We start from the raw sequence: 25,277 nt of genomic DNA on the forward strand, positions 1-25,277 counted from the left end.
AGAGTCTTTCTAATTCGTTCAAAGAGTACTATGTTTTCTCGTCAGTTAGTAATGCTACTAACGGAGTCGACTATAAGCGCGTTTCCTAGCCCCCAACGCGTTTCCTAGCCGAGTAAGCAGCCTTCTCTAGCAACCTTCTCTAAAGCAGCGTTGCCTACCGGCACGGGGCAAGGACGGCCGAGGCCGAGTCGCTACGAGACTACGCCAACATGGAAGGAAGGAAGGCGTTCATTGCGTGCCGAGAGCGTCCAACGACGACGACGACGACGACGACGACGACGACGACGACGATGAAGGAAAGGAGAAAGAGGAGAAGGAGGAAGAGAGGGAAACAAGTGGAAACGGAGGATGCCAATCGACTTGTTCTAAGCAAGAACGCTAACACTGCTAAGAGTTTCCTTTTCCATGGTATAAACGTTAGGGATGTGTTGCTATCCCACGAAATGAATCTTTTAATGGATTTCCGCGTTCGATCCTTCACTCGAACTCGATTACTCCGGATTACGTTGCTGGCACGTACCAATGGCGTTAGGATTACGTATCGTTTCTACTCCGAAGACACAAGAATGCATGTAACTTCTCTTTTATTTTATAAACGCGAAACGTTACTATTATAGGTATATGTGTGTGCGTGAATGTGTTTATGTAGATAGATACGTAACGTATGGCCTCGATACTTCAGTTCAAAGATGACAGGGACACGACGCGTACTCGTTGTTCACTTTCTTACTCCCATTTATGCTATACAATATCTATCTGTCTTGTCTATCTACCTATCGTTCGCGACTATAATGTGTGTCACGCATCTGGGTTATTCGACAAAGTCGATAGAAAGAAATTATAATATACTTACTTCCTTTACTAGTAGAATAAGTAATTTCGCGGAAGAGGTACGTGGGAAAGATAAAATACTACTACTAAGTCTATATATATATATATATATATATATATATATATATATATATATATATATGTAAGCCTATAAGCTATATATATGTTTGGAGCAATACTTTGGGTATTTTTTTTTCTTTGGGGATTTTTTTTTCTTCTTCTTTTGTCTTTTTGTAAAGAAAAGAAAGACATCCTTCGAAAATTGTCGATTTTCCTTCGATTGTACCAACATTCATCATAACTCTCTTCACTTTTCTGTCCCTTTTAGAAATTCTAAAAGCCCTCGATAAATATCTGCGGTAAAGGATCTCTCTCATTGTCTCTTTTCTTTTCTTTTCTTTTCTTTTCTTTCCTTTTTTTTTCTTCTAAACCTCACTGACATTTCAGCTTCATCTTTAACAGTCGTTTTCTAACCACGATAAGAATTTGAAAAATCTCGAACATTCATTCTCAACCGAAGGAAAACGGTAATTTTCTTTTCTGTCTTCTCACGAGAGCAAACGAGAGAAGATTCTCACCGAATCGAATTTACTTTGAATTCTTCGATTTTCCGTGATTTTCCGATTCTTCGAAAATCGATGTTATTTCCTGCGGTAAATGTTCCAGTAAAACGATTGATCGAGGGGGGGGGAAGGGAGGAGGGATGCAAAGTATAGAAGGAGAGACGTGTAATATAAAATTCGATCGAGAGAAACAGAGGGAGAGAAAGAAAGAAAAAGAGAGTTAAAGAAAGATAGATAGATAGAGAGAGAGAGACAGAAAGAGAGACAGAAAGAGGGACAGAGAGAGAGAAAGAGAGAGAGAGGGAGAGAAAGAGAGAGAGAGAGAGAAGATGGAACAAGTTGGATGGATGGAAGGAAGGTATAGATCGGTAAGTCTCGAGAACGTAATTCAACGAGAAAACGCACGGCCGACGGTTTCCCGCGCTATTACATCCATTATACTTTTTATGGACGGTCAGGAATGCTCGTATTTCCAACGGCGCGCGAGGATTCCGGTGTGCCACTCTGTAAGAGGGAACCGCGGGTGCTGTGAGGTGCGCGCGAGCTCGCAAACGCGCTTTAGTAAACGAACGAGTGAGAAAGAGAAGTATCCTTCAGAGATATCTTTTGCGATAGAGAGAACGTCGTCTTGTCGTAGAAAGGCGCGGGTTCTCGCTTTTAAAAAGAGAAATACGAATTGTCGAATGACATGAGGCTAGTCGTCGAACGATTGGCTCGAATTACGAGTGACCGTAATACGTCCTTTAGTGATGTGAGAATGAGAAAGAGAGAGAGAGAGAGAGAGAGAGAGAGAGAGAGAGAGAGGGAGAGAGAGAGAGAGAGAAAGAGGGTAGCACTTAACAGGCAAGGAAGAACAGATGGCCGATCTGTGCGTGCCGAGTGTCGAATGATACTGTGACACACGGTTTTATCCCTTTTGATCCTTTTTCCATTCTCTCCCTTTCTCTCCCTTTCTCTCCCTTTCTCTCCCTTTCTTTCTCTTTCTCTCTCTCTCTCTCTCTCTCTCTCTTTCTCTCTGTGGTTTTCTCTCTCTTGTTGTTTCACTTTCTCTGTATTCAAAAAAATTGATATCAATTGAAAATATGTAACTACGTATAAACGATTATTTATTTTTCCAAAAAATATTCAGAATAAAATAATAGAAAGAAAATATCTTCGTTTGTCTAAGTACACGAAGAAAGAAAGAATATCCATAAATATTCTAAACCTTGAATTAGTTGAAATGTTATTAATTGTAAGAAATATCTGGATAAATTGTTGAAACTATTCGAAAGTATATGTACCATTCAAGGGATCCATTTTAACATCACACTGACACTATACTCCATTGAAAAATGAGCATGCGGTTTAGATCCTCAACGCGAGGCACATTTTCGTTTCTCTTTTTAAATGCATGAGGACAAAGACGGTCAGTTCGAAAACCAGGACGAAGACCACGTGTTCTCAGGTTAATATCGCTTTCACTGGTTACCCTCGTCAAGAGAAGATGACTCATTTCCAAAGGGAAAACATTCGAGTCCACGAGAGTACGCATAACTTTTTTCATTATTTTTCTTGCCAATATCTTTATCGAGAAAGGAAGGTTTTTGATGAATCGTTTGTCTTTACAGATGACAATAATGAAATGAGGTAAAAAGTATAAAAGAAAATAAAAAGGAAAATATTGAAATTGATCCCATCTTTTATCGGAGCTTTCTATTCTCTTCAAGGAAGAGATACATAATCGTCAATTAAAGTAAACAAAAGATAAAATTGTCCTAAAGAGACATTCTATTAAAGTCTTTCGTGAGCAATTTTTTTGAGAATCATTTTTGTACGCTCTAATAGATGAAAAGTGTTCGGTATGGGGGAAAAAAAAAAGAAGAAAGAAAAGAAAGGGAAAAACGAAAGATAGAAAAAAAGAGAGATAGAAAAAGAATCACTGCGTGAAGAGAATACCAACATGTCTTTCTTACGTAAATATTATATATCTCGTATTTATAAATATACATTTATACCGGCACGTGCTAGCACAAGGCGAGAACGACAAACGAAGGGTAGTTTCCCTTATGTCCTACAAAAGACTTAATTGCATCGCTCGTGGTATGGATTATACGGTTCGATTAACTCGGGAATGGTTAGTTAGCTCTTCTCGAATACGTGTCGATGCATTTGCCTCGCTCTCTGGAGAGTCATCGCGGAGAAATACGTACGATAGGGGACATTCAGGAAGATTGCCACTGCAATTTCCGAGTCATGTCAATGGACAAAGAGAAAGAGAGAGAGAGAGAGAGAAAGAAAGAAAGAAAGAAAGAAGGAAAGAAAGAAAGAAAGAGAGAAAGAGAGAGAGAAAATTTCCGTAATTTGCGGCCAATGTTACTTTCGAGTAATCTCCTGAAGAACTGCCACCGCACTAAGAAATATTTGTTTACGTGACTGGTTGTTTCTTACTTCGATCGATCTTCTACAACATACTTATCTTCACGAATCGAGATATTTAAAAATCGAAGAAATCATTGTGAAGCATTCGGGAACATGTAGAGTCATGCTCGTGATGTAAAACTCATTCCATTTTCCGAAATTACCGAGCCTCGCTGAGATAATGTCCATTTAGAACGAACGAGAAATTCCTTTGACATTCCTTCGACGAATGTGCAGGTATACGAACAGAGAGACTGATGAGAGTGAAAAAGAAAATAGAAAAAAACGTGCTCGAGCCATGGCCGTATCGTTTCCAACATGCTCGTCATGACAAACGAAAGAGGTAGTCTGGCAAAAAAAAAAAAGAAAAAAGAAAAAAATATCGCCATTGTGTCTCTTTTGTCAAAACCCTCTCAGTACGTACGTACATACGTATGTACGTATACATGAGTAGAGATAACTCGCCTCGTCAAAGCGAGGAAAATGCATTTATTTCACTACCTTTACATGAAAGACTTTTTTTAGCGTCATTGGGTGCATACGTTTCTGTCCTTCTCCATGATCGTTTGGCGACATTTTCCAGAAAGGAAGAGAGAGAAACTTTTTTTCTAATAAAAAATGATGACGAGAGAAGAGAAAATTTGTAACTTTCGATTTCACGCTCGACAATTTGTAATCGGTAAAGTTATCTATAACATCGATGGCGTCCAGTTTGAAGACGACAATGACGTCGATGTAAAGAAAGACTTTCGATTTCGTACGACGTTCCTTCTCAAGGTCGCGTCCATTCTTCATTTCAACGTACGCATGGAAAGTTTCTCCTTTTGACGATTGCGCACTCTTGGTGTTTATTATTTTTATTCATACGGAATGACAATCATTGATCACAGCGCAATCGGCAACGATTTATTATTCTCCGTTCGGTTGACGTGGCTCCTTTTTTCTTTAGTCGCGCTTAACAGTATGATGCAACGAAAGAAATCGGCAGATACGTTCTACGCGAAGATGTGTTCTACGTTTGCTGGAAATACATATTATATATTCGTATATATACTATACGATTATAGGTTAACGTTATCAAGGACATTTTTTCTGATCGCTTTCTCATTTTCCTTTTTCGTTTGCTCGAGAATTCAAAGATATCATGTGTTATGAGTCGCAAAAAAAAAAGAGATTCATTCAAATTCCGTACAGTTTTAAGGCTAGTTGGAGTATAATTGTAAATAAAATGTTTAAAATTCAACAACAGAAGAAAAAGTTAATGTAGAAAAATATAAGTTATTCAATTGATAGGTACCAACAAAAGGTAAAAAAAGAAAAACGCATATTATCTTACGTCGGCTAATTTCTTTCATGTGGTCGTAAAAGAATTTTTGTATTTATAATCGAGCTTATACGATACAACTCGATTCGGAGATCACGTAAGTTCGTAGTTCTTCTTAAGTACTTACTTTGGACAAGGTACAGGAAGATGATTACCTCTACTGTAACGTTAAGACCCCCTTGAGAATACCAAGAAGAACATGGCCTTCGAAGTCGCAAAGGGTCGGACTCGAAACAGTCTCCGTCATTCGTGATAAGAGCGCGTGCTTTCAGCCGTGCAACCATCTATTCAGTGTAGTAATTTGCCTCTTGGCTCGAGTAGAGTATGTGTAGGGTCGCTCCTTTGAAATTATCGTCTAGACCAGGACCCGCGTTTAAAAATAGATCCTCGCTAGAAGATAAAAGTCCGACACAAGAGAGAGAAACGAGCAAAGGGATTGTTTAAATGGAAACCTTTACAAGTAACTATAGATCGGTGAATTATCATTTCGAAGTCGATTTATCATGAAAACCGATCGAACATCTGTTCCTCGACTTACCGTTAGATCAAATTCGACTACGTTTATAACGATGTTTTAATGCTCGTCATTGCGTTATTCGTTTTAAATGAAATAATTAGTCGAACGGTTTTTATATCATTTTTTTCTCTAAACTTAATATCTGTGAAATGGGTAAAGTCATTTCATTGTATTTAACCGGTTTAACCAGGACAAACAGGTAAGAGGTAAGATATTTATGTTAATAACAGTGTTAGAATTAACACAACGAATTCCACGAAATTCATTCGTTCGTTCATTGTCGTAGTTGAAATTAATGTATTTTAATAATCCCACTAAAAGTTCCTACGACATTCGATTTTAAAAGACTTATTTGATTATAAAAGAATTTATTGTTTCCATAAATTCGAATAAACAAGCAAAAATATTTGTCTAAATGGAATTTGAAATATTTATACACGGAAATTGATGGACGGAATGTACGTTTCGATATATCGGTGCACCGTTGGCACATTAATGTCACGGATTCGCTGTTAAGCACTTTGTCATCGGAGTTTCCTGCCCACAGAAACGTCATCGTTTCCGGTACGTACGCATTAGCATCCTCGATGCAGGTCAGCCCGTTCGTAGAATTAACGATGTAAGTCATTATCGAGTCTCGATCGATGCACACGTATCTACTATACGTTTTGCCTTTCTCTCCTCTATTATCTATCGTTTTCATAATAAACATTATCCTCGAAGAATTGCATCTGTTCGTGACGAGTTAAAACCCTTGTAACCAATGATGTCATTATTTTCACGAAGCCGCGACGGAACCAACAAGAGGAAGAAGAAGAAGAAGAAGAAGACCACGAACTTGTCTGTGTTTGAGAAATAAGAAAAAGAAACAAAAAGAAGGAAAGAAAAGAAAAGAAAAAAAGTAGGAAAGAAAAAAGAAAAAAGACTAAAAAGAAGCAAAAGTTGGAAGCAGCTCTCCAGATGGCGGATGGAAGCTGGACGCGAGGCTCCTTCGTGTTTTCCGATAAGCGATGCAATCTATTTCCTGGCGCACGAGCCAGAGGCGCCAGACATTAGGCATGCCAGGCTCATCCATGCCCGTAACCATGATCGGTTACTGACTCGGTCGCGAAGGGATACGAACGTCGACGTTTATACTTATCTTTTTCTTACTTGTTTATGTATATAATACGTGAACATACGAACGTATGAATATATACATTGTACGAGTATATACATTGTATGAGTATATACATTGTATGAGTATATACATTGTATGAGTATATACATTGTATGAGTATATACATAGATACATACATATATATATATATATATATGTATATGTATATATATATATATGTATATATATGTATATACATACATATATATGCATGTGACATGTATGTATACATCTATGGATGTGTCTACATATGTATGTAAGCATGCATGTATGTATGTGTGTATATATATACATATATATATATATATATATGTGTGTACATGTACGCGAGGAGCTTACGACTCCCCTGTCACTCGGCTCGTTTTCCTATTAATTCCGCGCGTCTCGCAAAGGAAGTGCGCCCCGTAGTCGGATATGTGGCGCCATGCATCGTCGGGAATGTTTCGCGTCTGAATCATCTCAGAGGTCGTACTTTTAACGTGTTCTCCTCGTCCGAAAGCGAGAAAAAGGTTCTTTAAAAATCCAATGTTTTAGGACAGATCGCAAATCTCCTACGCTTATGCTAAAAGGATTCGAATGATTTATATCGTTGAAAAAGTCATCATTGAGATCCTTATTCATTTCATTTTTCTATTCTCGTTTCAATGGGAATTCTTTGTTCGTGCTTTTAGGATTCATCGGTCTAAAACAGCCGATTCTATTTGTATCCAGCCTGAGTGTATCTTTATAAATTCTGTGCGAGTTAGTTTAAAGTGACTCACGGTGTTTAACACTCGTCGCCTATTCGTAATCGATAGAGACACCCGAAGATTTAACTCAGTTGGTATGGACCTCGTCAAACGTAATAGCCAAGCAATGTAACTAAAACGATGTTGAGAGCAAGTAATACCTTGCTAGTTGTCGTTCCTTCTAACATCTGTAAAGTCTCTGTAACTGTCTTGTTACTCTCTAAATTTTCCTTCGAGACACACAGGAATCGTCAGATAGACGACGAGAAAGAATTATTCTCACGACGAATTATCTAAACTACGAATGGTCGTCCCTCAAGTCAGTTTCTAATTTCATTGGATAATCAATCGAACGATCGTTTTTAACGATCGATATTGAACCAATGACGAAAAAGGGAGAGACCAGTGTGTCTGGAATATTGCGATAAATGTATAAATAATAATCAAAGGTAACCTAGCACAAATATAAACAGGATCGTCACAGATGTCGTCTTATCGTAAAATAGGTAGTCCGATAATTTTTTCATTCGATCGGCATTCCCCGATCCTCGTTAATCCGACACCAGCGCGCTTTACGTCAAACGAGTCCTCGAGCGTATTTATTAGTGCAAATGTACGCGATACGACGCTTCTCGAGCGATATCAGTTCGCTTGATTAACATGTATAGATGTCTTTTATAAGAATAGCAAAAGGAATAAAAAATATTTCTAATAAAAAGGAAAAGGAAAAGAAAAATAATGAGTCAAAACGAATGTTCGGATGAAGAATTTACACAAATTGAAAGCTATAAAAATGTTAGTGAGTTGAATGTTCATTGACTAGTCAAATGATCTTTTTCTTAAAATTGCAACCAAAGTCATAAATCAAGTCTGATGGGAAATACCTGCCTTTTACCTGCCGAAAAAGGTTCCGGATACTAAAAGCAATTATCGAGTGTCCCTACCTCGATTAACCAAGTAGCACCTTTAAAATTGATATTTATGACATAGCGTATATTATGAAGGATACTTCGAGTCGAAGAATAAAAAAAAACAAAGAAAAAGAAAATAAAATTCAGAAAATGAAGATACGAGGGAATCGGAGGATATGAAAAATATAATAAAAGAGAAAAGATACACAATATAGAAATCACATCCCCGGAATTGGACTTCCCCAATTAAACACCACAAGGCACTAGTCCAGAATTAGATTCCATAGCAAACGTTCCATTGGATTCTGGTCGACGTTGATTGGACGTTCACGTGGTTGTATGGATAGAGTGGACGTGCCGCGGCCTAAATAGGACGTGCACCCCGGCAGCAAGCCGGTAGCAAAAGCGGGGACAGCAGCTGGCAGAATTTGAGCGGGCATACTCATCGTCCCACCTAAAATTACGCAACACCGCATTTAGCGAAATGATTCAACCTTTGGACACGAAGCCCTGGCTTCGAAGAGAGATCATTGAATTCTCATTTACTTTCTCTCTTTATATTTGTTTATATCCATCTCCTTTTTTCATTTTCATTTTTCTTTTCTTTTTCTTTTTCCTTTTTTCTTTTTTTTTTTTTTTTTTTTTTTTTTTCGATCGGTACAAATTTTTTTTTACCATTGTCTTGAAGTCAAACTAATAATAGTAATAGCAATAGTAGTGGTAGTAGCAGATCTTTTAGAAGAGTGTTCACGCGAGACGTATATAGCCACACAGAAGTCTCGAGTAGGTACGCAAAGCCTTGGGCACTCTCGTGATCGCACGTGAACACGACGAGTTTGAGCGCGATAACGCGTTGTGCTAAAGATCGAAGTCTCGAGAAAAGTTAAGGCTCGTGTTAGCAAAGTCGCAATTGCGCTCCCTCTTAGTGAATCATCCTAAGGAACGTAAGAAATAAGACCTAACCTGGCCGCGAGCCGTCCGTTAGGACCTATTTCTATTTCTATTTCGAGCGGGCCAAGATGTCCATTCTGTCTGTTTGTGACCGCTAATAGAAAGCTTACTCCTTCCTTGCTACTATACTATGCATCTTTATCTTCTATACTTTTTTTTCTTTCCTTTTTCTTTTCTCATTTTCGTTTTTGTTCTCGTTTACTTTTTTTTTCTTCTTCTTTTAAGAAATTTTTTTCCAAGATTATTTCAAACAAAAAGCTGATTTAGTCGGTGCATTCGAAAAAGATTGCTTTTATATTTTTACGATCATTACATCCACAAGGAGAAGAAATTCGTACGAATTGTTTTTTTTTTTTTTTACCTCTATATGTAGACTTTAAATTACCCCGGTTTTCAAATAAAAAATTACCAAATGATATTTAAATATTATATTACCTCTTACCTACAATCTGTGTCATTTTCAAGGGCCGTTATCGAATAAACAGATTGTACACAGTGGTGAGAGTAGGATCTCATTAAAATTCCATCCTGTTATTCTTCTTGACCCATTGTATGAGAATTCGAACAAGAAGGTCCCTTTTAAAAGGCTACAAATTATTCTTGTTTTTTTTCGATTGCCTTTTATTACGTATGAAATTTAAATATTTATTACTGATCCGTTCGTAAACTTTCAAAGAAATTACTTCTATATTGGGGATCTTAACTTTGTTTTTTTACTTCTTTTTTTTTTTATTTATCTTTTATTCTTAATTACGTTTACGATGAAATATTGGTTAATATAAAATCTTTATACTAATCCAAATCCTTTTTTAAAGTTTTATATACTTGCTAATAAATATTATAATTGAATTAGATTACATTTCGAAGAAGATATCAAATAGTTTAAAGCGTTAGACTATTACGCTCGCTTTTACGATTCGAATGCGGTAATGTTAATGGTAACGATCGTTAGAAAATATTATCTAATAGTTTGTGAACCGTTATATTACCGACGATCATAAGAGCCAATAAGGATTTCTACCGTGAACGGTTGATCGCGACACGGACTATCGCACAAATATTTTAAGATCACGAAGTAAATATAAATTTAATAAAATGTAAATAATTAAACGGCCGATTTACATTACTGCTACCTTCATGTTATAAACTGAAACGAATAGCGTTATATCTTGATCGTTGCGATTTCTTTGAAGCCGATAAAAGATTTAAAAGAAAATACAGAAGTTCGAGGAAATTGAAAAAGTTCGGTAAGAGATCGAACACGGAAGAAATAAAAATTAAAAATATAATTAAAAATAGAAAGTACGGCATATTGTATTTTTATGTCTTATTTTATTCTTTCTTTCTATTTTTTTCTTTTTTCTTTTCAAAACAAAAATAAAAGTTTAATTCTTAAGCGATAATAAATATTTCCAAAGCATTATGATTATTAATATGGGAATAATTAAAATAATATAAGTTATAATTATTATAAATTTCAAATTGTATAATTTCTTTTGTTATAAACGAAAACAAAAAAATTGAGTTATAATTAAGTTTATATTAAAGGTTATTTGTATCAGTAAATCTGTTATTTTCTTTTGCCCATAATAGTGTAAATCAATACGATACTCTCAAAGGCATCTTTGGTGATCTCTAACATTAGGATCTAATATTGTACAATATGTGGCGGATAATATGTTTAAAAGGATTTATAGGGTGTTTGAGTTTGGTCCACGGTTAAATACCACTTACACTATTTATGCTCGATACTTTATGGCGTCGCGTTAGAAAGGGACACGCGCCATGCGACCTGGCGTCTAGCGATCGCCGGGGTATTCTGCACTGCCGCACTGGCTATTTTCGTTTGCAGGTTTGGCAAGCCGACATACTTGTGAAGTATTCTCGCAGTGCTATTAACCTCGTGGCTCGAGATCAAAGATCTCTTTATCGAATCGCTCTTACACGCTTTTTATTCCATATCGAGTTTCGATTACGATAAAAGGTTTATCCGAACTAAAAGGAGATGAAATTAAAAACTTCTATGTATACGCGTAGGTATGCGCGTGTGTTTCACAAGCGAGAAAAAAAATCGATGTGATATTCGACTTCAAGAAAAAAAAAAAAAAATCAAAAAGAAAGAAAAAGTAAAAAAAAATGATTGTACAAAGTCTTGTCAGGCACACCCGACACGAGAAACTATTTGCGTTGTCGATCGATTTTGTGCCGCACCTTGCTCGCTAACCACGGAAAAAAATATTTCTTAGAAATCGAAGCGCCAAAATGAAGAACATACGCAAACTTCCGGTTTCCTGAATGGTTTCCATGAGCTCTGTTGGTAATACTAATCACGTACTATACGTTTCCGGTCATCGGAAGGGACGTTCGAACTTAGGTAGTTTCTAAGATACTCGACAAGGTTTCACGGACGCCTTGACGTTTTTTCTTAGAAGTATTTCGGTATTTCAATCGTTTTAAGTTCGAAATATTTCTTCTAAGTTGTACACATTGCTTTTGTAATAAAATCGATTATTACTATCATCATCACCATCATTATTACATTGTCTATACTTTCTAGGTTACATTTAAACAAAAAAAGAAATCTCTCACGAATCTGCATAAGTTCAAGTACTTTCAACGACCCTTACTCTTACGTTCAAATGAAAAGATGACACTTGCATATACGAGATATGATTCACGACAAAGACGATCAATATTCATTTTATGCGAATCGTTTGACCGCGATGATTCAAGATGGTCGTGCCCACTTGTCTCGGAATAGGATGGGTCGATTACAAAGATTGTTCGCGGATACACTCACGGATACGCTCACGTGAGAGAGCCGTTAGAAGCTCGCGGAACGTGACGAAAGTTTAGAAAGCGATTGCACGCTTTTTATTATTATACCGATACTAATAGCAAGCACGGTTGACTTTTCATCAAAAGTCGATATTAACATTTGATGCGGTCTCTTTCTTCTCGAGTGAAAGTGTAGAAGATAAATGAGACGAAAGAGACAAAGAGAAAAAGAAAAAAAAAACGAAACGACGAAAAAAAAAAAGGAAAAATCAATCTCTTCAAGAAATTCTACTACTTAATTTTGTTAGATTATTATATACTTAAATTATTTCCAAAAAAAAAAAGAAAAGAAAAAAGGAAAACAAAGAACGTTCTGAAGATTAATTTTAAAATAATTTGTCAATTTTATATACATCAGATCAAATAAAGTAATTTATACATTTTAAACATTTCGTATATAGAATTGATAAAAAACATTGACATACGAGGGTTGGAAAGTTACGCAAAAAGGAATTTTTTCATTCAGGAGTACCGTTGCAAGCAACTTAGAATAAAAATTACGACGCGACACGAAAGACCTCCCTCTGTCAAAGCAAAAAACGCGGAAATGTATCAGCAGCACGGTCGACGAACCAATTTCGATGCTGGTCACTCCTGGAATCCGGTTGTTCTGTAAGACGAAATAAATCGGACGACTGTGACGACAACGATGACGACGACGACGACGACGACGACGACGACTCTTGTTTCGACGAGATCTCGTTGGGAAACTTCAACTATTTTTTTCTCTTTTCTTTTTCTATGGAGGATCATTACTATGAAGTGGTGAGATTCGACTACGTTGCGATCGACAATGGGGAGAATAGATAATGAGGAAGAGGAGGAGGAGGAGAAGGAGGGAGGGAAGGAGACAGAAAGAAGCCATGGAATTCTGGTGTCACGAGAAGAGGAAGGGGAAGGAGAAGCGAAGGTCGTCGCTCGACGGTATATTCATTCATGCACATCGTCAGAACGTTCGAACGATGCACCTGGTGCAGGTGGCACGATACTTACTACGAATCCATATATCTCTCTAGATCGAAGATGCATCGAACGAGCTTCGATCGAATTCCTTTTCGATTCATTAATTTTATCGGACGATAAATCTACAATATTCGATAATATTGTTACAACAATATCAATATCGATTTCATTTTTAAAGAGGAATCAATGCTATAACAGAGATATTTTAATTGCGATCAATGATAATAAGCTGATTTTAATATATTCTTCTTTTTTTTGTTACCAAACTAATTCTTCTATATCTATCTTAATGAAATTATTAATTAAATAAATAGCAGACAAGAAAGAGAGTAGATTTTTTCGTTTTCTCCTAAAAGTCTTCCTCAATGATATTTAATTTTTCCATTGAGGTGTATCATTTAATCGAAAACGATAGCTATTGTGTATCATGTCGATGGCACATGTCGTTTTAGGCAGCACAGCTCACATCTGCATTCGCATTACGGACATGCCGATGCATTGACTCTAGTGTCTACAAATTAACCCTTTCCTTATTCCTCTTATTCTTTTTCCTTTTTTTATTGGGAAGAGTGCACGAGGCCAAAGGTTTCTCTTTGAACCAGAGAGATGACAATGACTCGCTCGACGAGTAATCGAGAATATAGAAAGTTTGTCAGGTGGAGTTAATCCTCAGGTATTCATTTACGCTAACGATATATATATATATATATATATATATATATACACTTTGGCATATACATAAAACAGATCAATGTTCGTTTTTCGAAGACACTTGTACAAACACCCAAAGTGGAAAGTTTCAATCGTATCAATTTGATGTTACCGTAGCTAAATAATAAATATCGCTTGGTAAAAATAAATTAACGATTTTTTTCTTTCTTTTTATTTTCAAACTTTGATTGCGTATGGAAAGAAAAATTTGAAGAACACGAAATATTATTAACGACTTCAGAGCTCAACACTAGTCTTACACAAAGCGAAGTTGTATGTTTACTGACAATAAAAGAGAACGAGCGTGAAAGTAAATAGTACTTGATAGAAATAGAGGGGGTAACTTATATAACAATCATATGTAATTACGTCGACCTCTTTGTAACCTTTATTGGTTTATGCATCTCTACCGATTTAATACGTACTTACGCGATTGCAGAGTATATGTATACAAACACATACACACATACACACATACGCACGCACACACATATGTACAGGGTAATGAAATATATTATATAAGATATCTCTATAAGATAACAAAAATAACAATGTTGCAATTTTTTGTATACAAATATTATCTTATTATTACGAATTATTATAATTTAATATCTACTTTATTTTATAATTCCTCGAATAATAAACTTGTTCTTTGTTAACGACAAAATTGTAGAAAATTTTTATAGAAGTTTATTTTGATAAACTGTTATCGAGTTTAGTTTTCAAGGAAAGAGAATAGATCATAGGTATAGAGATTACTCTTCTTCCTCGTAATAACTCTCTATTTTCCGTGCGGTAATCGAAGTAATTACGAAGGAAGAGCAGCATCTTATCCTTTTTAGAGGCCGCATGGTAAGATCGAGATGTTAGTTACTCAAAATGACGTCTCTACCAGGAACATAAGTATGAGGCTTAGTAACCGATCAGGAGGAAATCTTCTTAAAGAGAAAGAAAGGGAGAGAGAGAGAGAGAGAGAGAGAGAGAGAGAGAGAGAGAGAGAGAGAAAGAGAGAGGGAAAAAGAAAGAGAAAGAGAAAGGGAGAAAGAGAAAGAGATATCAGTTAAGATCGCGCGAAGAGTATAAGTGCCGATGTAGCTACTACATATATCGAAATTCGATTTTTATCGTCCTTCTAGATAAAGAAGCGTTCGTGTAAACACGAGGATTCAGGAATCTCTCTGTCCTGTAATTAATCCTGTCGCACTGGAAGCCTCGTTTGAACACCCTTCAGGAACGTTCTCCTGTCTCCATGGGGTTTCTGTATGTATTCTCAGCGCGAACTCTATTCACCGGAGCATATCGACCTAGCTTTTATAATGCAATCCGCGTTATATGGTATGGCTTCGATAAAATTATATTTTAATAAAATACTTACACGTAGAAAAAGTGTAATCTTCTTAAGCGTCGCTCATTCTACGAAGAAAGAAAAACTGCAAAGTTCGTTCTCCTAGGATTTATAAAGTGTTTGCTGATCGTTGATGTACAGATTAATCACGAGCGCAATGTTAGACGCGCGAATATCGCGCATCGTCCGCGTGCGAACTAAGAAAAAATTTGAATCCTCATATACTTGCCTACCTACCAACCTATCTATCTACCTTCCTACCTACCTACCTACCTACCTACTTACCAACCTTCCTACCTTTGCTATATTATGTTTCCGCCAATTATTTTCTCGTCAAGGTCTCTCGCAGCGAGGTTATAGGCTAGTCCACGTAACTAAAGTACTCGGAAGATATTCGAACTTCCTTTTCTCTTCTATTCCTCTTTAGTTTAAAGAGGAATAGAAGAGAAATTTCCTCTCATCTAACGAAAAATTCAAGCGTCCTTACATAGTACATAAAGAGCAATTTCGTTCGTCCCAATCAACTTAACCAACTACTTAACCAGCCATTTGCTGATCGAACCTTTTCAACACACGATGGAATTTATTGTCCGGTCTACTGAAAGTAGCAAAAGAAAGAAAGAGAGAGAGAGAGAAAGAGACAGAGAGAGAAGAGAAGTTACTATACGACGCTCCAATTTACGATAAAATATTTACCCAGGTATTTGATAAATGCGGCCAATCGTGGTAATGTAAGCCATGCTGTTGTAATGATATTTTAACCGTGGATCGTACGTCGTAATCATTTATTTTATCGTTAGGATAGCCAAAGAATTATCGAGTACGTACTTACGTACTTACATACCCTACCTATCTAGACTTTTCTATTCTTATCCTTGTCCTCGATCTATTCGAGCGTTAATGCGATTTCAAACTTTCTGTCGACGAATAATAATAAACATAAATGTCCATACCCATCTATCTTTTATTTCGTCGTTTCCAATAGCTACGTATGTATCTACCACTCGAGTCGGTCGATTAACCCGAAACTTGAAACTGATATAAAACGTTAATATAATCAAGCTAATAATGATAGTAATGACGACGACGACGACGACGACGACGAGAGTTACGAAGCTGATAACGAGCGTAATTTGGCTAAGATCGATGTTCTCGTCGAGGCGGCATAGGACTCTGACGTTCGCGTTAAGAAAATTCTCTTTTAACGAGCGCCGATTTGATTTATCGCCACAACTCGAAAAGCAATTTTTTATTTAACATTTTGCATCAATCCGATGACTCGACTCTAGCGATCTTATCCATGGTGCAACGTAACTAATAATCTCTAATTCTTACGCATTCGGTACTTTTTTCTCTTTTCTTTTTTTTTTTTCATTTTCTATTTCTTTTCGCATTATTCCTTTGTCTTTTACTTCTGGGAAGTTGAAAGATAAAAATTATGTTCGAAAGAAAAAGGATTTCGAGCTTGAAAATGTGTTACAAGCGTGTTCCACATGTATGAGAGAGAGAGAGAGAGAGAGAGAGAAAAAGTAAAAGAGACGGGGAAGGGGTGGTTGATGCTTCTCTGCCCCGCTGGGATAATTAATATAACTTTCTTCCCTCCACGATGGTATACCTTATTTATCGCGAATGCTTTTGAACTCGGGGCTAGCGTGTAATACCAGGCAGTGAAATATAGGCGCCATAATACCGAGCATTTTATAATCGCGACCGGATGGCGAGGCTCTAACCTTTGAACGCAGCGTTGGCGAAAGACGATCGGTTGCTTATTAAATCGATTGGCAGATAGGTTGGTTGGTAGGTAGGTAGGTAGGTAGGTAAGGTAGGTAGGTAGGTATGAGGCCATTTGAAACTTTATGATAGATATTGTCAGTTTCATGGAAAATGCTATCGTATATCATGGGTTTTCATATTCGAACGAAATTGAGCTATGATATCAAACTCGATCTAATTACTTTCCAACCACGATTCAATCGTAATTTACGTACTGGATGATAGTTCTCCTCGATTGCTTACAAAAAAAGATATAGAATTTTTATTTGTATTCTTCTTTTTCCCTGTCCTGTCGACATGATGGAATTAAAAAATCCATTGGAATAGAGAACGAGTTACGTACGAGGAACTTCAGTGTGCACATGACACGTATGAAATTGAAGGTTCCATTTTTTTTGTATTCTTTTTTTTTTTTTTTTTTTTTTTTATGAAAAGAATACGTCTACCATTCACCATTCCAAACTTCATTGTGCACATGACACGTATGAAATTGAAGGTTTCATTTTTTTTGTATTCTTTTTTTTTTTTTTTAAGAAAAGAATACGTCTACCATTCACCATTCTTGTTTCGATTCATTTTTAAGATTTCGATTTAATTCGGTTCACATTTGTTTTGCAAAAATGTTATCATCGATCGTTTTATCAATATGAAAAATCAATCAGATCGTCCTGAATTAAAAATTTCCTATTCTAATAAAGAGTTGATCTTACGAACAGGATATAAGATTTAATTAATAATACAATATTAACGATCGTGTGAATGTAAAAAATTTTCTATCGGGTTATTGATGGATAGCCGAAGAACGATTTTCTTCGTTTTCCTGGTTATCGAAACAACGTCCAATAATATCGTATAACTCTTATCGATGGCAAACACGATGATCGATCTTCTCATTCATCAAGACTCCACGAACTGACCGTGGCAATAAATATACGGTCGGGCGAAAGTAAATGATGGATCCGCATATCCGAGAGATTCTTGAGCTTCTACTCTCTCTCTCTCTCTCTCTCTCTCTCTCTCTCTCTCTCTCTCTCTCTCTCTCCCTCTTTCTCTTTCTCTCTTTCTCTTTCTCTCTCTCTCTCTCTCTCTTTATCTTTCTTTCTCACTCTATCCATTGGAAGAGCGCGAGAATCGCCGCGGAGATTCAAAAGCTACCGAAGAGATTTATCCCGTCGTATTATGCGTGGTAACCCGCGGGAATTGCCAGTCATCGGCGTTAATACCCGCTCTCGTGACCGCACTGCAAATTATTGCGCCCTCCTTCGATGTACTAAAATTATATCATCGCCGACGGAGGAAGCCAAGCCGACCGCCCGCGAGTTTCGTGCGAGAAGGGCTTAATTAAATCGTGACGATGGCAACTTTCCATCTAATTCGTTATCTTCGCAGAGAAGGAAAGAGAGAGAGAGAGAGAGAGAGAGAGAGAGAGAAAGAGAGAGAAAGAATTATATCCGCGATAGGAGTTACTCGATATCCTTGCAGAATTTCTCCTAAAACGATCCTTCCGGATAGGTAAAATGATTATCGTACCTATAGAAATTCAATGTCAATGGCTGCTATGATCAAAAGATCGCTTTCGTAATGTTGACGATTAATTTCAGCGAAGAGAAAGAGAAAGAACGAGAAAAAAAGAAAGAAAGAGAGAGAAAGAGAAGAATAAAAAAAAAAGATAAGAGAAAGGAGGAGAGAAATAGAGGGGAACGACATCGAGCTCGATCGCGTGTCAGTAATGAATCCGATTCCGTTACATCGAACGCAACGAAGGTCGTTCTCCAGCTGTTAGCTATCGACAACGAAATGACAACGAGAAAGAAGAAAGAGAAAAAGAAAAAAAAAGGAACAAGGAAGGAAGAAGAAAAAAAAAAGAAGGAAAAGAAAGAGGAGTAGGAAGTAGAAGGAAGAAACGTCCTTCGAGAGGCAACAACTCGTGATTTGACGAAAATGTTTGCTTCAATAAAGAGGGAAACGTCAATTCCAAGATCTTATCAATGATTCCAATCGCATACTTCCCTACCATACACGTATATATTTAACGTATGTATCTCCCCCATTGAACACCATCAAGAACTAAGGATTTTTCCAAAAATTCCGTAGCTCGTTTATCTAACATCTTTTCGATCTTCGATTAACTCATATTTGATTTAGCTACGATCTTCTTTTTATGAGAGATACAGGGTGTACTGGTACCGGTTGAAGGTAAGTAAAGACTGTTACGTGAAAAATTTTCAACGTGCTTACGAGAGAGGAAGCAACAAAAGAGAAAGATAGAGAGAGAGAGAGAGAGAGAGAGAGAGAGAGAGAGAGAGAGAGAATAAAAGGCAAAATACGTGGCAGACGATCGATAGCATCGGGCATGCACGAGAAATCGTCTTTTATCTGAACAACGGCGAACATCACCATAGTAAACTTCCGCCTCGTGGCATCGTACCGTTTCCAGGTGGTCCATCGAGTCTCGGCGATAGTACGATACTAGGATGGCTCTCGTAAGAGAGCGAGACTATCGTGAAATTCGTATGTAATTCCAAGAAGATCGAGCAGCTCTAACCTCTCCTCCTTCTTTTCCTCCTCCTCTTCTTCATCTTCTTTTTCTTCTTCTTTTTTAACTTCTTCCATAGTCTTTCTACTTCCGGTAGCGAAGAGAAGTCCAATCGAGATGGTCATTCTTAAACGGAACGGACCGTTCGACCCACGCAATTTCTTCTTCCTTCCCTCGTAAAAGAGAATAAGGAAAGAACACATTGGAATCGTTGAATAAACAGCAAAGCGTTCATCCTCTCTATAACGGTATAGTTACTTGCACGATTCCATAGCATTCCATGGAAAGAGCTTCGAAGGAGATCCTTTCTTTTGTTTCATATAGATCGGAGTGGAGAATTGAGCTTAAAATGTTGCTACTTCAAACATGTGATCTTCCTCATGATGATTCGACCTTTTTCTTTATATATTATAAAGAGAGATCGTTCGAATCTTTTTACGCACTCGTAAAACTTTGATCACGGGAATCCGATATATAGACAGATAGATAAACAGATGTTAGATATATATATATATATAAAATATACAGCGTGTTTCAACAATAATGATACAACACAACAGAAAGTGATTCCTCGTGAATAAAATAAGTCGAAAATGTAGACCAAAGTTTTTGCATGTGAGGCTCTGTTTTCGAAAAAAACAATTTATAAAATGTTTTCGATATATTTATGAGTAAATACATTCTATAAGATTCGACTTAACGGATCTGTTTATACTCATGTGTATTTTAATAACAAATATACGCTATGTTATTATCTGTTCCTCTTATCGTACTGTAACAATAATCTCCTTCGATCCCTATAACGATGTCAAGTTGAAAATTTCAGTAAATACAAATTTATATTCGACTAATTCATAAGAAATCACTCCGTGCTCAGTCGTACCAATGTATTGGAATACCCTGTATATATATACATATATTATTAACTTTATTTAATTATATTAAGAGATACCTACTCTTTTATAATTTATTTATAAATTTTAATTAATCACATGAATTTAAAAATCTATAACCGAATGATAAGAAAAAGAGAAAGGAAAAAGAACAAAGAGAGTGATAGAGAGAGAAAGAAAGAAAAAGAGAGAGAGAGAGAAAGAAAGAGAGAAAGAGAGAGAGAGAGAGAAAGAGAGAGAGAAAAAAGTTTTAAAATAAATGTCTAAATAATTTCTTTCTTTCTTTTCTTATTTTTTTCTTGATCACTCTTACGAAGGATTCAATTTGGAATACAAAGCTCCTCCTTCATTAGAGCACTCGTTGCTTAAGTGTCCTCGTATTATTGTGGCAGAATATAGATGCGCAACCGAGGCCAAGCTACGCTACTGTCTTGGTAGCACTTTGCTTCGAGTAATGGCAATTTCATCCTCGTTTGCGTTTGCCAGAGACACGTCGTTCGCCCTCCCTGACACCTAATCGCGACCATTACCATATTCATAGAATCTCATTATTATTCGCATATATCTCGCTTCGCGAAGAGAGTACGTGCGACTACTTTCATCTCACCTTTTCTTGCCTATCAATGATTCCTCCCTCGATCGCATTAACTACGACTTTTTGTTTTTCATCTTTTCCCAATGGTTACCCGAAGACTATCTACGATGTTCTCCTTTATAACAAATTGCAATGTCATAGATTAGAATTCTTAGATAATGTCACGCAGTTCAAGATCTTATCAAACATTATATCGTTTTATTTTATCTTTTAAATCGCTAACATTCGACATTTGTCATGACACGAATTAATGATCGTAAAATTCTTCCACTCTTTATTAAGCCCATAGAATACTTTCATGTCTTGATCTTTCTTTCTCTCTCTCTCTCTCTCTCTCTCTCTCTCCCTCTTCCTCCCTGAGGGTATAATTTATTATTATTAAATGAATACACGAGAATAAAGTTTCTAAGCAATTCAACATGAATGGTAACGTAAAGAAAGGACGAGTTTCTTGAGAATATGTCTCTCTCTTTCTCTCTCTCTCTCTCTCTCTCTCTCTCTCTCTCCCCCATCTTCTCAGAGCACACACGATGGCTTCGTGGCGTTCGCTCGTAAATGAAAGTGAAAATAAATTGGCTGGACGGTTCCAGGCACAAAATGCAATTTGCTCCATTCATGAACCTGGTCGTTCGGGTATACGCGATGGGTCGTGCAAGTTTCGGTCCTCCGTTTCCTCGAGTCGTGGTAGACACCTAAATTACTTTCCGTTCCTTTCTCCTTTCTCTTTTCGTTTCTTTCTCTCTACCCCACCCCATGCCAGCTGATACTAAACTCTCCCCACCCTGATTTTTTTACCTTTCTCTTTTTCTTTTTTCTTTACCTTTCTCCAACTGCTCAACCCTTCGAAATGCGATCCTTGGGTCTTTTATATTCACGAAAAATCACTCCAACCAACGGGTCCTTGGTCTCTTCCTTCTTAATATTTGACGTTTCTTCTTTTTCTTTTTCTTTCTTTTTTCTTTTTTACTTTTTTCTCTTGGGCCATAACTTTTGCAAATCGATGGATATAAAAACTCGCTAAGAGGAAACATTATAGACTGGATGCGCTTTCCGCTTCCGGCTATCCCCGTCGAAAATAAAGAAGAGTACCTAACGTGGCCTTGAAAAGGGTTCTTTTGTAAGCTCCCCCTCAGGCTGGTCTTTAAGTTTTTATCCGGTATATATTCCCAATCGCGAATAAATTAGTCCGATGGTATCCAAGTTATTATTATGTTATTACTTCGGCTCTCGACTTTACCCGATACCGGGTGCACGCACGCTTTTCTCGTCTATTAATTTATCGTTCGCGGGGTCCATTCTTAGCGTGCTGCACTCCTTCCAATCCCTGAGGGCTCGCGGATACTATAAACAGACTTTTAACTGCGGCAATATACTTTAACAAATAATCTTTACCGTTTGAATGTTCCTTTTTGAACATTTTGAGCGAGAGTTTGAAATAGAAAGAAAAAAACATAAAAAGAACAGTAAAATTCGTTTTACGATACGAAGGATAAAAGAGAGAAAATGAAAAATATTAAGTTAAATTTAAGAAATTAGTTTAACATTTTCATTGCTTTGATTTTCAAATCAACATTGAATCGTACATTAGAATTCGAGAAGATAGATACTTATTTAAAAGAATATATTATTAGTCTCGAAACTTCGTCTTACAACCGTGAATCAAACTGACATAATCTCCGATTGAGAAAAAGAGAGAGAGAGAGAGAGCGGGGGAGGGGGAGAAAGAAAAAAATACCACGTTTCACTTTCGAATCTTCTCTCGTCCGTTATAGTTGTATATTGTAAAAGCTTACCTTCCGGATGGAGGACACGTGGCCTCGCGTGGGAGATAGCCACGTGCCGAAGAAAAGTCCTCCTTTCCCGGAGGAGTTGGGAACCGCATTCCAGGTTGCGTCTGGCGCCAAAAGCGGTTCTCAAATGAGACGTCCGGTTCCTCTCTATATTTCTCTCTCTCTCTCTTTCTCTCTTTCTCTCTTTCTCTGTTCTCTCTTTCTATCGCGACTCGTAATGTATTATGCTAATCTCTCGGCTTGCTGTTTGCCGTCGTTTCTCGATGGTGCCAGGACAACGAACTCTCTATCTCTTTCTCTTAAGCAAGAAGAAGAAAATGAGGAACAGGAGGAGCTGGAGAAGAAGAAGGTGGAGGTGGTGGAGGAGGAAGAGGAGGAGAAAAAGAAGACGAACAAGCGAGGGACTCTTCCAGCTCTCTTTTTCGCTGTCGTTGCTTGCTTTCCTTCCTTCCTGACTTCATAGCTCTTCACTCGCGGAAGAACGGATACCGCGAGACGGGACCGCGTTCGTTACCGTGCTCGGCTTCCGTCCTGCTTCTAAGTAAGAGGCAGTCGAGACGACTGAGACAAACCCGCGAGTCGAGCTTGTTGGACGAGTTCCAAGCTTCGATGCAAACTCTTTCTTTAAGACTTTTTCGAGAAGTATTAACTATTTATCGATCTAATGCAATTTTAATTTTATCAATCAATTTATCAGACAATGTCTATAGAAGTTTAAAAAAAAATTTATACCTGGAGATATATCACGTACAATGTCGAACAGATAATGTTTTTGTCCTTTGATTTTTCTATCCTTTTATAGAAATATTATATTACCAACGAAAAAATGGTGAAATACGTAAGACTTGTGTCACATTAAATGTTCTTTTTTCTTTCTTTCTTTCTTTCTTTCTTTCTTTCTTTCTTTATTTATTTAAAATTAAATATTTTACATATGAGAGATTTTAATCTTCTTCTTTTTTATTTTTTTTTTTTTTTTGGGACTTTTCTTTGTTCAAATCTATGAATTTTCATTAAAATTATCTAATTTTATCGTTATTTTCGTTGAACGCTGATGTTGGATTCTTTACATAGATATCATATTTCTTGATAATACATAAGGTATTCTTCTTTCAAGTATGAGAAGAAGAGAAAGAAAAACCCATAGGCTGATAGTAAGTAGCACGAAGATCATGGCGTGGGGAAAAGCCTTTGAGTCGGAGCATCTTTGCATCTGGAGAAATCAAATAATCCCCCGTTTCGGTGTGAAATAATGTGCTGCACGGCGACGGTTCAAGGGCGGTAATTTGCGCCGAGACGACGCCATAAATTTCCGTGCATTATGCGGCACGCTTGTCGTTATGCGCGCTAGTTCCGTCGTTCTTATTCATTGGCGGCCACATGTAAACCTCTATAAGAGGTAATATATACATTTAAATTTAATCTTAAAATTTTACGATACCGGTGTGACGATAACATTAAATTTAATACGATCGAACGTTTTAAACAAAATATTTATGGAACAATTAACGTTTATGTACTCATCACAAAAATTAATCGATCAAAATAATTGTTATTTCAAAGGAACGAATTCGAATCGAAGATGAGACGACGCCAATGTACCTTTCGGCCGGTTCGTTCTCGCTCGTCCGCGACTCCGACCTTTATCTTCCTTTAACTCTCTTCTCCTTTCTCCAGCTTAGAGACAACGAGCCGCGCGTGCGCATGCGAGAGGTCCAGTTTATGATAATGTAAATACGCTCGCGCGAGTCTCGCGTCCAGTGAAACGGACTGCGTTGGGAATAGAGATCGATGAGAGCATCGCTTTCCTGCATACTTACCAGTTTCTCTTTCTCTATCTCGCTCTCTTACAAACATATTCGTGCGCGCGCACGCACGCACGCACACATATCTACAAAGCATAGAAACGCGGGTGAGCAAACGTACACGCACGTCTTTGTCTCTCGTTCCGCTGCCCTACGACCAGAGAGCATCGAGCTCGTCATTTTTCATTTCGCTTAATGCGACCGGACAGACGTGTCCGGCTCGCCCTTTCGCTATCTTTTATTTTAAAAGAGTCTTGCTTAATGCCGGACAAGAAGAAAAAAAATGAGAAATGCGTTAAAAAACGATGCCTCACGTATTTTCCTCGTTGAACACCTCGTCCTTTACGATCCAAAATGCGAACGAAAGTGTTAGTCCGTGATCGGTATAACGATCAAGAATCCAATGTATGTTTTCATTTGTTTTTTCTTTTAAAAGAACGAAATGAGTCGCCGAAAACTTTCCACGAATCTCTTCGATCGTCGAAGGTTCCAAATGAATGTTCGTCGTTTCTTTCGAACAAACTGAAAGTGGAATCTTCTTTCGTGTCCTCCTGGACCTTGCTCCGTTTTAGAGTCCAAGGTATCGGAGTTACAGACGACAATTACACGCGGCCTTTTTACATTATACCGCAACGCTAGGAAAA

At 37.3% G+C, this 25,277-nt stretch overlaps 1 long non-coding RNA gene across 1 annotated transcript; it reads right to left on the reverse strand.

Moving 5' to 3' along the window:
- Positions 1–8,600: 8,600 nt before the first annotated feature.
- LOC124954576 lies at positions 8,601–24,778 on the reverse strand. The gene is made up of 2 exons (XR_007102580.1): positions 22,832–24,778; positions 8,601–8,887 (listed from the first exon to the last, which is right to left on the reverse strand). It is a non-coding gene; the product is annotated as an uncharacterized LOC124954576 (long non-coding RNA).
- Between the last annotated feature and the right edge of the window lie 499 nt (positions 24,779–25,277).

Source organism: Vespa velutina, chromosome 1 (genome assembly GCF_912470025.1).
Source record: "Vespa velutina chromosome 1, iVesVel2.1, whole genome shotgun sequence".
In the NCBI taxonomy this organism is placed as follows: domain Eukaryota; kingdom Metazoa; phylum Arthropoda; class Insecta; order Hymenoptera; family Vespidae; genus Vespa; species Vespa velutina.